At 34.3% G+C, this 12,838-nt stretch overlaps 1 protein-coding gene across 1 annotated transcript in view; it reads right to left on the bottom strand.

Moving 5' to 3' along the window:
- The window catches only part of LOC132707290 (aminopeptidase N-like), a 112,527-nt gene extending 101,612 nt beyond the window's left edge, over positions 1 to 10,915 (bottom strand). Inside the window, exon 1 of the mRNA XM_060679082.1 lies at positions 10,897 to 10,915. The gene's annotated coding sequence lies outside the window, so the exon portion shown is untranslated. The remainder of the gene's footprint in view (positions 1 to 10,896) is intronic.
- Between the last annotated feature and the right edge of the window lie 1,923 nt (positions 10,916 to 12,838).

Genomic DNA, 12,838 nt, shown 5'->3' with positions numbered 1-12,838 from the left:
GGTACGCTAAATAATTAGACATAGTATGCATGTGCCCAATTTTATTAAAATATCTAAATTGGTTTTACAGATATTAAAGGAAAATATATTTTATTTATCACCCATAGTATTTTCTAACCCCTTTATTAACCCCTTAAAGGTGCATCCCGCATATGTACGTCTCAGTAGCGAATAAGAGGAACTTTAACAAATCAGCACAAGCCTGCACCTATAGATTGTTTTTTTAGAGGAGCATCAGTGTAAAGTATCTGGAAAAGCATATAAAAGGCGAGCGGTTGTTTTGAAACTGACGAGAGGTTAGTAATTTTGTAGGTTCCTTAAAAACGTTTCTTTTTGTAGCTTTCATGCAAATAAAAATTGCAGTACAAATGTAGAAGCTATAAGAAAAACAATAGTTTCTTGTTGAGAATTCAAAAGTTCAGGTTACGTATCTTATGTTACTGAATAGAATCAAAAGACGTTATCACGACTCCTACGAGGTTCCAAAAGATAGTAAAAGGCAAGCAACAGTCAGCTATACATTGCATGATGCCAATCATGAATTTCTTCGTGTATGTTAGAAAATTTTTGCAAAACGTTTTCTGTGCCCTACAAATAACGGACGTACTTGTTAATAAAAATAAATTAGAAGACATCTGTGATACTGAGCGCACAAATCACATGAAGCCAAAATTCTCTGCATTTGATAAAGAATGAATTACGCAACACGTTGATTTCATTCCGCGACAGGAAAGATGGTGGAGCCGAGCCGAGTTGTACCGAAACACTGACTTTACATTCAAGTTTTATGGTGCAACATTCAAACGAAAATTCCCAAGTCTCAAATTTTATGTGCCAAGAGTGGACACTTGCAATTTGTGCGATAAACTGAAGTCTGAAATGTGTGCTAATATGGAGTCCATTGGTTCTGCCAAAATAAAACTGGAACTTCACCAACGCAACTCAACAACTTGGGCGACAAAATTTAAATATATGTCAAAACATTAATAGCAGCGCATCTGTTTCAACAATGGATTTCGAAAAAGAACTTTATGTGTTTGTGACCTGAGGGATTAGCAAGACATGGGTCCAACGAAATTGCTTCTTGTTTGCTCACTCTTTCGAACGAAGGTGTCTTAACTTCGAAGTCAAATTTAATCATATAGTCTGATAAGTGTGAAGGCCTAGGCAAAAATTTGGTTATTCTTTTTATTTTAATATTCCTGGTAGCCAACAATTTATTTCAGTTTCTAAAGCTGTAGTACTAATAAAGCAAAATATTCTCGGTGTTGTATATTTAAAAGACGTTTATATTGAAGTAGGCATGGACAAAAACCAATGTTTTAAAAAAAGGACCAAGCTTTGGAAAGTTTAATGTGAGCTCAACTTAAGGAGTATAATCCCAATAACAATATATCCGATAATAAATCGAAGTTTCTTAAATCAATAACTGATCATTGACATCTACAGCACGACAAATACAATTTAAAAATGTCAATTGCTTTAAAGAGTGGACTTCAAACCAAAAAGTTTGTGGATGAAGTTGCAAGGTGGAATATTGCAGATGTTCTGACTTCCCGGGAAGGAACGTGAAAATCGACATGCGATAACAATTCAGAGCACTCTATAAATAAAATAAAAATTGAAGCGATGCCATAGTTCCTACGGATAATTAAAGCATTTATTTCTAATCGCCTTAAGAGAACATATGATCAAAATATCTCTGTGGAAATACATCACTACATTTAAAAGCTAGATATTTTTTTAATGTCCTTCGAACTTCTTCTAATAGAATAATATATTGATTGAGAATAGGTTGCCATATAATGACCCCCTACTCTAGCTTAGATCTAATATAACTAAAGTAGAGTGCCTTTAGTACATGTTCGCTTGTAAACTCACTCAGCATTATGAAATTATGAAATATGAATAATAAAATTTTCAACGCACTGTGCCAAGTTCGATTGATATGGGTAGCAAACAAAGCTTAGTGGGAAATAAAACTCCCAAATATTTAGAGCCATCACTTCGTTTTAATTTTATATTGCCTAGAAAATTTAAATAAAAAACAACAAACCAAACGTATTGGAAAAACTAACAGACTGCAAGACTAAAGACACAAGGCAAGGGAAGCGTATAATTTCTAATCAAAAAGCGAGGTATTCTATCAGGACCACGGGAAGTTGTATTCTTCGACCTTTTAAATGTTTGCATTATGAATTATCGGAAAGACTGCTCAATATAATGCAGGAACTATCCTGTCCACAAGTCACATGGTGATACCCCAGGTGATGCAGCATAAGCGCAACTAAAATAATCGACAAAAGCGTTAGCTATTTCCCCAGAACTGGAAAAGTGACGGTCGCCATATGCAAGCGTGTCAGATATCCATACACAGGATTTTTTTAATTAATAAATGTAATAGCATATTTCAATTTTCAATTTTAAGACACTTACGATTTATCCGAACTTACTTTGAGGTTTTTATAAGTTTACTGACATCATGTTAGTTAATAAATATTATGTTGACCCGCATTTTGTCGCTCATCACCCAATCATGAAGTCTGTTTGAAACAACGACAGGATCGAGATAATGATCAATCAATCATGGCAGATTTGTTACTATGCGGCTCTTTGCATTAAACTGTTACGCTCCTTTATAACTAAATCATGCTTCTCGTGCTAATTTTGTTCTAGTGTGTCCGGCGCTTTCCTTTATATCGATCTTAATTTATGATTTTGATTGCTTTCTTCTTTGCGCCTGGGAGAGTAAACGAGTCGTTATTTACAGCTACTGCTTCTTGCTAGTTATTTTACCTTATGAATGTTACTCTTTACCTGTGTATTCGAATATATAAATATCTATATAGCGGTAGGTCATCGAAAAGACATTATTATTGTTTCGCTGTTGTTCGAGCTGCAACGAAATACGGTAGAATCAGCAATTACTCTTGAAGCTTCACTGGCTTACTTCCATACGGCTGTTTGTTCTAAAGTTAATTTTTGGGGAGTAGAAAATATTGAATATTATTGCTTTGACCAAGAGGTCATTTATTCGTACGTCAGTCAGCCGGTGTGCGTTCTTGTTCGTTGGTTACGTCACGTAGGCAACCAATAAAGCGAGTTAAGTTTCGCATGATCGGAGGAGTTTCATTTCGGTCCCTAAATCCCGTAACTGTTTTCATAGCATTTATTAAAATAGCATGATTTAATACTCCTTGACATTTTTGATTACCAATAAGTACATCCGAATCACACTGCAAGTTGCGCAACTAATAATAGCAATTGACGCTACCAACTGTTGAGATACTTTGGTTACCTCTAGCGCTGAGCCATAAGTTAACTTTCAATTATATTCGTTGTATCGATACCTTGACTGATAGCCAAATGCATAAAGTTATTATAAAAATATCCAGTTACATACAGTCTCTAATAGCCATGTCGATTCGTTAGAACAGCCCAACCCTACCTATTTTGTTCTTTGATCTAACTACGCAAATCGCGCATTTTTCCGACTTCACTTTTCCGTTTGTCGAGATTCTGCAAATAGCAGGGATTCTCAACCCATTCACTGCCCTTTAATTTGGTCATAGTGCCTTATCTTGCGTTTTGAGCTTCCTTTACATTTCCTTTCGGCACTACAATCTACCGTAAGGGAATATTCAGCCCGGCATCGGACCGGTTAATTGTTTTGTCGGATGTAGGTTTCGAAATCCTGAACTATCGAAACGAGTGGAAAACCAGAACCCGTGCTTTTAACTAAATCACTCTAAATTGACGTTCGTGTTGGCCAGGGATCATTTTTGTCTCGCTTATTGCTACATATTGATTTTACACATTTACAGGAACCAATACATTTCATAAATTTTCTTTTACAGGAACACAATGGCCCGTTACCCCTAAAATGTTGTGTCTAAATTAAAAAATCTTATTTCACAGAAAATTGAATGTCTCTATACCTTTTTTTTATATTGACAGGTGTTTAGAACTGATGTATACTCTTGTAATATTGCTTCGGTTATCGGTACATGTGAAATTTTTTCATTGAATTTTACATTATATGGCAAAAGTTTAAATTTCCAGGAATAGTTTCATTTATTGAAATTTGTGTGTAAGATACTGTGTGACAATAAGCGTGGCTGGTTTCAACCATTTTTTATGACTTGGTCTCCTAATAGGTTAAGAGTCCCAAACCAATAAGTTTAGGGGTATATTCTTTTTTCATTTAAACTCATCATCTTGACAAATATTAAGTATTTCCGTTTCTTTCCTGGCATTACATGTTTCGCTGGAGTCAAGAAGACTTGTTAAAAAATATAAATTATTTGGAATATGCGTTTTGTAATCCTTAATTTTCAAATTTTTAAATTTAAATTATGCCATTTATTTCCGTTTTAATATTTTGGCAAATCTTCGTCATTGCTGACGAAGCAAAGGATAAATAGTTGGACGTTTCCGTCTTAGTGTGATGCACTACAGCTTCAATGACTTGCTCCTTAGAAAACCTTTTCAAAAAATTTCTAGGTTCTTCTAGGTATAAATTTCTTCTTGGAGAATTCACTAATTCGATCCACAAAGTTGCCTTTAACTTTTTTAACAAAAAATCCCAATGTGCGAGCTTATTAATTTGTTTTACATGATTCTGTCAAATAGCATGAAGCATTTAATTTCATATTCGAGTTTAAATTTTGTTTTTCCATATTAGTCATGACTTGCCAGAGCTTTTGATTTTTTAAACGTTTCTGGCAAAATACGCAATTAAAAACTTGTATAGGTTTTGTAACAGTTTTTATGTCATTGTAAACTTGTTCCCTTATGTCATTAAAATTCAAAAAAATATGTAGAGCATCAGGATCCTTGCCTTAACAGATGTTCATGCGGATTTTTGCACATTCAATTAATTTTTGTTTGGATATTTGTTTTGACGTTATGAGCTTTCCGCCTTATTGACAAGGTACACATAATTGGAAGTTAAAAACTTTTCCTTTTGTGTTAGCAGCTTTTTTCGTTAAATGCTTTAATTTGATTGTTGAATCAAGTTCGCAATTAGAACATGTACTGATTTTAATATCCATTTGGATGAAAATTATAACGAATGCGTTATTATTTATCATTCTCACACAAAAATAAATATATTTTAGTCACATTAAAAACTACTTCACTCCCTCAAAGAAAACTATTTTGACACTTAAAACGTAGATATAAAAAATAAATAAAATCATCCTCGCTGCGATAGCGGGTGTACAAGCGCACGTCGGAACCGCAAAGTCGTTTATTGGCTGACCGTCCTCGCAAATCTGACCCTTCCTCGCTGCTTCGGTGGCGGCCGTGATATTCACGACATGGTTTCACATTTTGCTAATGAAAAAAAAATGTCCATCAGATTGGGGTTTTCAAAAAAATAACGGATTCGTTGACCTTCAATGCATATCTATTATAGGAAACACTTTTTTGATAAGCCAAATAGTTTTCAAGTTACAGCGAGGTAAACGATAACATAAAAATCAGTTTTCAGAGCACGTTTTTATTCATTATGGACTCCCATATAAAAGCATTATGCGGTGTTTTTAAAATGAAAAAATAAAGTATTTCTAATAAAAATATTGAAAAGCGGCTTTGTCAATTTAAGAGCAGTATGGTGTAGACAACAAAATAATAATAATTTATTGACAATTTTTAGAAAATTCACCCCCAACACCCCCTGAACCGCACGATTTTTATACGACCAATTGATGATGCATTCTTAGTGTACAAGAAATGATAAAAAGTGATTATTACGTTTTAGCAAGAAAATGCAAACGAAAATCCAGTTTAATAGAATTTTGCGAACTTATTAAATCCACTAAGGAAAAAGGCATTTCTACTACTACAAAAATATAAACGAAGTCGGGACATTTTTACATCTTGACTTTTCACAACCCAACTTGTATGTCAAGAGTTCCATTCTTGAGAAACATTTCATTGTTAAATCCGCAAGGCGACATCTTTACTACCGAGATATAGAGCGTTTTTAAATTTTCGGCCCTTTAGAAAATTGCCCATAACATTTTTATTTATGAAAATTTTGGATCCAGATAAAAACATTATTATTGCATTTTAAGGCAAATGCAGTAGCGTACTCAGATTTTTTTACAGTTCTTCGTTTTGTCGTTAATGAATTCAACTTCCTTATTTTATATGGCAACATAGTCCTGAAATATAGGGTATTCTTTTTATGTATTAGTGTATTGTGTCGCTGTCAGTTAAGGGCATAAATTTTATGCTTTATTGAATTTTGTATCATATAATTTTAATGGAAAAACTGAACGCAGAGGCAGTTAATGAACTTTATTTTGATAAACATCCGGGGCAGCAACAACCAGACAAGGAGGCAAGGCAAAATCAAAACGACGTAAATGAGGAAGAGAAAATCCGGAAATTGAATATGATTGCACAAGCATTAATTCATGAAAAGAGTATTAAATGCAGTGTTTGGATAATGTTGGATGTTAACTAGATCTTATATTAAAGAATTTTCTAAACCAAATCACAATTAGAGGAAGTCACTCGGGAAGCGTTTACTCCCCATCAATCTTATAGAGTTAGTGAATAGTTGTCATTCAGTAAGAAAACTGGCGTTCGGTGTATAAGAAGTATTCAGGATATTTTATATTCGAATACTTATTGCTTTCTGTTTATTAAAATAACTGTAATTTATGAATAATAAATAAAATTCCAATAAAAATATTAAATGGTTCTTAGGTTTCGTGTTTTTCACTTAAATTATTTTAAATTGTCCTTATCTTATCTTTATGTTAAGTTCCAGAGTTTATTAAATAAAGTAAACAAACCAGACTATTTTAATCAACTCCACTAAACATTTTGCCCACTCTGTCCAAAATCCTGAGAAAATTCATAAAGCAACAAATTCTTGTGAGCTTTCAGTCGTCCTGACAAGTAAAATGCTGTGACGCAGTGTTTAATTCAAACTAACTTTTACAGAGCTCAGCGATTGCAGAAATATTGCCTAAGACTAACATAAGATATGAAATGAATCCTTTTCAGTATATTGTGCGCCTAAAATAACGGCCTTGAACTAAGCAAAAAATGCTACGTTGCCATTTTACTACCTCGTAGGAAGCCATTAAGTACTACAACTAAACATACTGTGAAGTCCTAACGTATGGTTTACCGCGGAGATTCAAAGGGAAGTCAATACATGCGACAGACATACCAAGATTACAAGCTAAGGCCCTCAAGGTCATACTGGCAAAATTTTACATAGGAAACGTTGTGACCACGTTGTAGATGAAGTCACATCGTTAATTGAGTATGTATTTTGGAAGTTGTAGAGTACTTCTGCTTCTCGTCTGAACCCGGCTTGAACTGCCGAGTTCAGACGAGAAGCAGAACGACCCGACTTGAAAATGGCAAGTGAGATCTTGCCGAAACGTTGTCAGCGGATGACTACCTCCACTTGGAGCCAGCCAGACCAGACGCGGAGTAAAACCCGGAAGAATTTACAACTCACATATAAGACCCGCGGACTCCTAAAACAATATATATATATATATATATATATATATATATATATATATATATATATATATATATATATATATATATATATATATATATATATATATATGTTCTCACGTATTGATTCACGGATGGAAAAATGTGATGACATTATATTCCGGGATATCATCCGTTCGCTCCTTGAACTCCGACTGGAATCCTGCATCCGACTGAAATCCTGCAAATCCTGCATCCGACTGGAATCCTGCAGACGTTTCGCCAAAATCTCACTTGGCATCTTCAATGCTCGCGCTCCGAAAACAGTGTTCGAAGTGTTCAGATGGTAGGCATTCCGAATTATAATTTTCTGCATCACAATCGTCTGGCGCGGAGGCGGTGTGGGAGTGTACGTTAAAAATAATTTAAGGTGTGAATTTTTGGCCTCTGCTTGTCTTACATATATACATATGGGTTAAAGTACTGTTAATTAATCGAACCTTGATGGTGGGTACTGTTTACAGGCCACCTAATACTAACGTATCACAATTTTTTAATACCCTTGAGGAATCCTTGTTTAATATATACTCAGACTATAATAACTTAATATGCTTTGGTGACTTCAATATCAATATGCTTAATTTAAATACTGATTTTGGAACTAGATTAACTTCTGTGTTTTCAATATGTACAAGAACCTACCCGCATTGCATTACATTCTATGTCGCTCTTGGATTTAATATTTACCATCGTAAAAAACGTGTCTGATGTAGGGGTTGTCGACAATAACATCGCTGATCACTTTTTGACATACATAAAATTCAGTCCAGACTTGCCAGATAATGAACTTGTAAGTTTTTATTATAGATCATTAAAAACCATTATTCTTCAGGAGTCTAAGAGGGATCTACTAGATTTACTGTTAAATAACCTACTTTATTTTTGTGACATTGAAGAAAAACTAAACCTCCTAAATACTTGCATATTGGAACTATTTAATAAGCACGCGCCGTTAAAACGCTTTAGAAAGAATAAAAACTATAACTATGCGCCTTGGATAACAGAAAACATAAAACTACTACAAAAGCTGAGAAATAAAGCGCTAAAAAAATTTAAACTGACTAAACTTCCAGCACATTACGAGTATTACAAACAATTACGTAATTATACAAATTCGGCCATTAAATCAGAGAAAAAAGCTTATTTAAGAACTAAGTTTTGTCATGGTAATGCCAAAGAGAAATGGAACGAACTAAGGAAACTTAATGTTGTAAAACGTAACAGGGGTACTTTGGCAAATCACTTAGATAATGTCGATCAAATTAATAATTTCTTTATAAACAGTGTGGAAAATAATGAGAGTCCCAATCAAGAACTGCTGAATTTTTATAATAATAATAGGTTAAATGACAGAACGGATCACTTTGACTTTGTATTGTCCACGGAAGATGAGATTCTCAACATTCTGAAAAATATAAAATCTAAAGCTGCTGGCCATGATGATATAAATATATCATTAATACTTCTTTGCTGTCCATATATTGCCCCATACATTACGCACATAATAAATGAGTGTATTTTCAATTCGTACTTTCCGTCAACATGGAAGCGGGTACAAGTCATCCCCTTACCGAAAATAAACAATCCAAGCGAATTTAGTTAGTCACCTGCGGTCAATTAGCATATTGCCTGTTCTATCTAAAATACTTGAAAGAATTATGAACGATCAAATGGTAAACTTTTTAAATTCTAATCATATTCTACTGGTTTTAGACCTAATCACAGTTGTGAGAGTGCCATGCTGGACATTACTGATGACATTTTTAGAGCGACTGACGTTTTAAAGATAACGGCTTTAATATTGTTGGATTTTGGTAAGGCATTTGATGTGATAAATCGATCCATTCTCTTGGTCATTCTCCATTACGTTGGTTTCTCCGAAGATGCTTGAATGTTTCTGTGTTCCTTTTTGTCAGGTCGGACACAACGGGTTGTCTACAATCAGCAGCAGTCATCGTTCTTAGGTTCCTTGGTGGCTTGTTGTACACTATTTTTACTTTTAACTTCATTGGAGCCCTCCACCAATGCAACTGTCATTTTTATGCGGACGACACTCAAATTTACTACTCATTTTTTCCTCAAGAAATAGCTACCGCGGAGGATGTCATGAATACTGATTTATCAATTTTTTTTAACATTGCAACAGATCACCTCCTAAAGCTTAACGCTAATAAATCTTCAGTAATACTCTTTGGAAATGATAATCATTTAACCCATGCAAAGTATAACATAACAATTAAACTTAATAACATAAAATTGCCACTCTCTGAGTCATGCAAAAGCTTGGGTCTCACTCTTGATTCGCAGTTGCGGTTCAGAGAACATATTACTAATAAACTAAGGGTTGCCTATGCTAACTTAAAATTAATTTATGGCAATAGACATGTACTTTGTCAGGGAACTCGTAAGTAGCTGTGTGAATCATTTGTTCTGTCACAATTTAATCATTGCAGTGCTGTGTACGGACCGTGCCTGGATGCGTCCGATCGTTACCGTGTCCAGAAGGTTCAAAACTCCTGTATAAGGCTAATTTATGGGGTAGGGAGGAGAGATCATATCTCCCCGTACCTTGCTGCGTCGGGTTGGCTTAATATGCACCTTCGACGCAAATTACGAATGAGTTCTCTTTATTTCAACATTCTTAAAACAAAATTACCTTTTTATCTTTACAGAGAAATTACTCATAACATATCAATACACAATTTGAATTTTCGTGGAAGACACCGACTAGTTATACCCCGTCACCGCAAATAATTATTTAAAAGATCATATTCCTATAATACAGCCATTTGCATTAACTAATTTTAATATTAATCAGTCCAATTCAACATTTAGGAATAATTTCAAAAAGCAGTTGTTACGTACGCACTAATATTAAGCTCTTCTAAAAAATATGTGCCCCTTTCCATTCCTTCCCCCTCTATTTCTTCTCTTTTCTTTTCTTTAGAATTATGTGTATCTACGCTTGGCGCTTTCAAATAAATTCTATGAATTTTTTTATTATTATATTTTCGCTGTTAAATGGAGGCCTAAACAGTAACTAGAACTTCTAGTTGGCTGCCCTAACAAGGCCTATTGTTGACCATTATTTCACTTATTTAACTTTGGTTATGTAATTATTTCTATGTAACTTTGATGGTTATAACAATAAATGTATTATTATTATTATTATATATATAGTATCGGATTTACAATAGGGATCAAAAATCCAAATTAGCTTTTGGTCGGCACCGGACAAAATATTACAAATACTCAAACAGTCAAAATTTCCAACAAAGAATTTGCAAGGGTGGGACACACCTTAGGTACATTAAATTAGGAATTGAAAACGCAAAGAGCACATTAAGCATAAAACATACAAACCTGGTTTCACTTGACAAACTAAGCGAACGGCATTGCTAAAACATATATAAAATATCAGATAACACTAAAGGGGGAACGCCATTGTTTTTTAAATTGAAATTCATAAACAATGGTTCGTAAAATCAAAACACAATGTGGTAACCTTGTGTTCCATATACATAAACTTTTGAATGGGTGGCATAAAAGTGCATTGGTTCTAGTTTTAAACTGCTTATGTAGATTCGAATGCGTCTACTTTGCACTTTGCTTATATGGTTCCAGCCCTCGTTTAAAATAAATAATTAGCATCTTCACATGTCGAGAAGTGAATTACAATGAATTTTGTTATGCCAATAAAGTATACCAAAAATTCTATCATTCAATATTTTGCCATTTTGACACGAGCCAATTTTCACACCGCAGCATTTTAAAGAAAAATGTCTTATTACACATATCGAATGTTCCCATCAAAGAGAGTCAATACACACTGGTTCTGTGGTAATGCGAATTGAATTTGAAACTAATGCTAAGATCAAAAACGATACATCGGTATACTGTCTCATTTTACATGACAAAGTGTTTAGTTACAATGCGCTCACTAAAATAGTAAAACAAATGTAACGGTTTCTAAAACCACATTCGCAAATAATATGTTGAAATAAATTTCCATAAATATCGGGAAAACAGTACATTTTTGGCAGTTGGCATCATGCCTATCGTGGCATTAGATATACAAGGGTTTAATGTAAAGGACGGTGAAGGTTTCACCGCTGAAGAAATTGCAATTTACGACGGAAATCAAATGTCCCACTATATAATGAAGTCGGGGAGAGATTTTTTAACGTTGACTCACGCTAATAAGCGCAGCGTTCGCTGGCTTAAGCGTTTTCACCGTGGATTAAAATATAGTACTAGTCTTATAGGATATAACCTTGTCGACGGGTTGATTACGCGGTTCGTTGAAACAGAGGACATTATATACCTAAGAGGGCAAGCGGAAACAAAATTTTTAACCTTTGACTACCGCTTAAATTTGAATTGGATCGACCTTAGTGTACGTTTCATATGAGTGGTAGATTACGTATGTGTGCTTCACGAAACTCTGTATTATTATTCAATTAGTTATATCCTAAAATTCCTATATGAAAATAACAATAAAAATGTGCTTTCAAAATTTGGAATTTTATTTCGACCGCTAACCTATAAAACAGTATAATGTAGAGCGAGCAAATTAAAATTAATTATCAACTCTTAAGTGATGAGTCTATCCGATCAGCAGAAAACAATTTCAACCTGCAAACTCATTTGCCTTGTTTTATTCACTCTAATCGACCGGAGAGTAGGACTCATATCGACGGGCCCGTGCGTCCGCAAAATAAATGTTCACTTTGCTTGAGTGTTATAAAAAGTAGTAAATTAAATTAAAAAGCTTCAATATAGGGAGAAACTTGGCTTTGTTAAGTGCTCAATACGTTTTATTAACAGCGGTGGTACAGAATATGTTCTATGTAAATAAACCCAATGGGGTGATCGAAGCTTACGTTTGTTTTAAAAATGACAATATCAGTGGCGTTTAGCCGGAAGTATGGAGTCAGCTGAATCCCATGACAGTTAATGGTAACGATAAACGTCATCGCTCAGCATCTAAATTACAAAGTCCGTTTGGTTTTCTTTGATCGCAGTTTCGGCGACCACGGCGAATGGCAAACAATTGCTTTCAATAATTCCAGCTACCGCAGCGATAAGAACAATTTTGAGACAGACCTACAGAACATATGGATTCTATTGTATATAGTGACGGGTACTTGTTTCTTTTTATTATCAAAGTGCCTATACAAGTTGAAAAAAATTCAGTGATCCGCCCATCTTCACAAGTAGGAACAGATCCGTATAAATTGTTTCGTACCGCAGATTAAAAAATAAAACCAAGTTTATGTTGAATTTCATGTTTTATTTTAAATAT

This window comes from Cylas formicarius, unplaced genomic scaffold, assembly GCF_029955315.1.
Source record: "Cylas formicarius isolate icCylForm1 unplaced genomic scaffold, icCylForm1.1 PGA_scaffold_9__14_contigs__length_23061073, whole genome shotgun sequence".
Taxonomy (NCBI): domain Eukaryota; kingdom Metazoa; phylum Arthropoda; class Insecta; order Coleoptera; family Brentidae; genus Cylas; species Cylas formicarius.
This window is presented reverse-complemented; position numbering and strand designations above follow the sequence as displayed.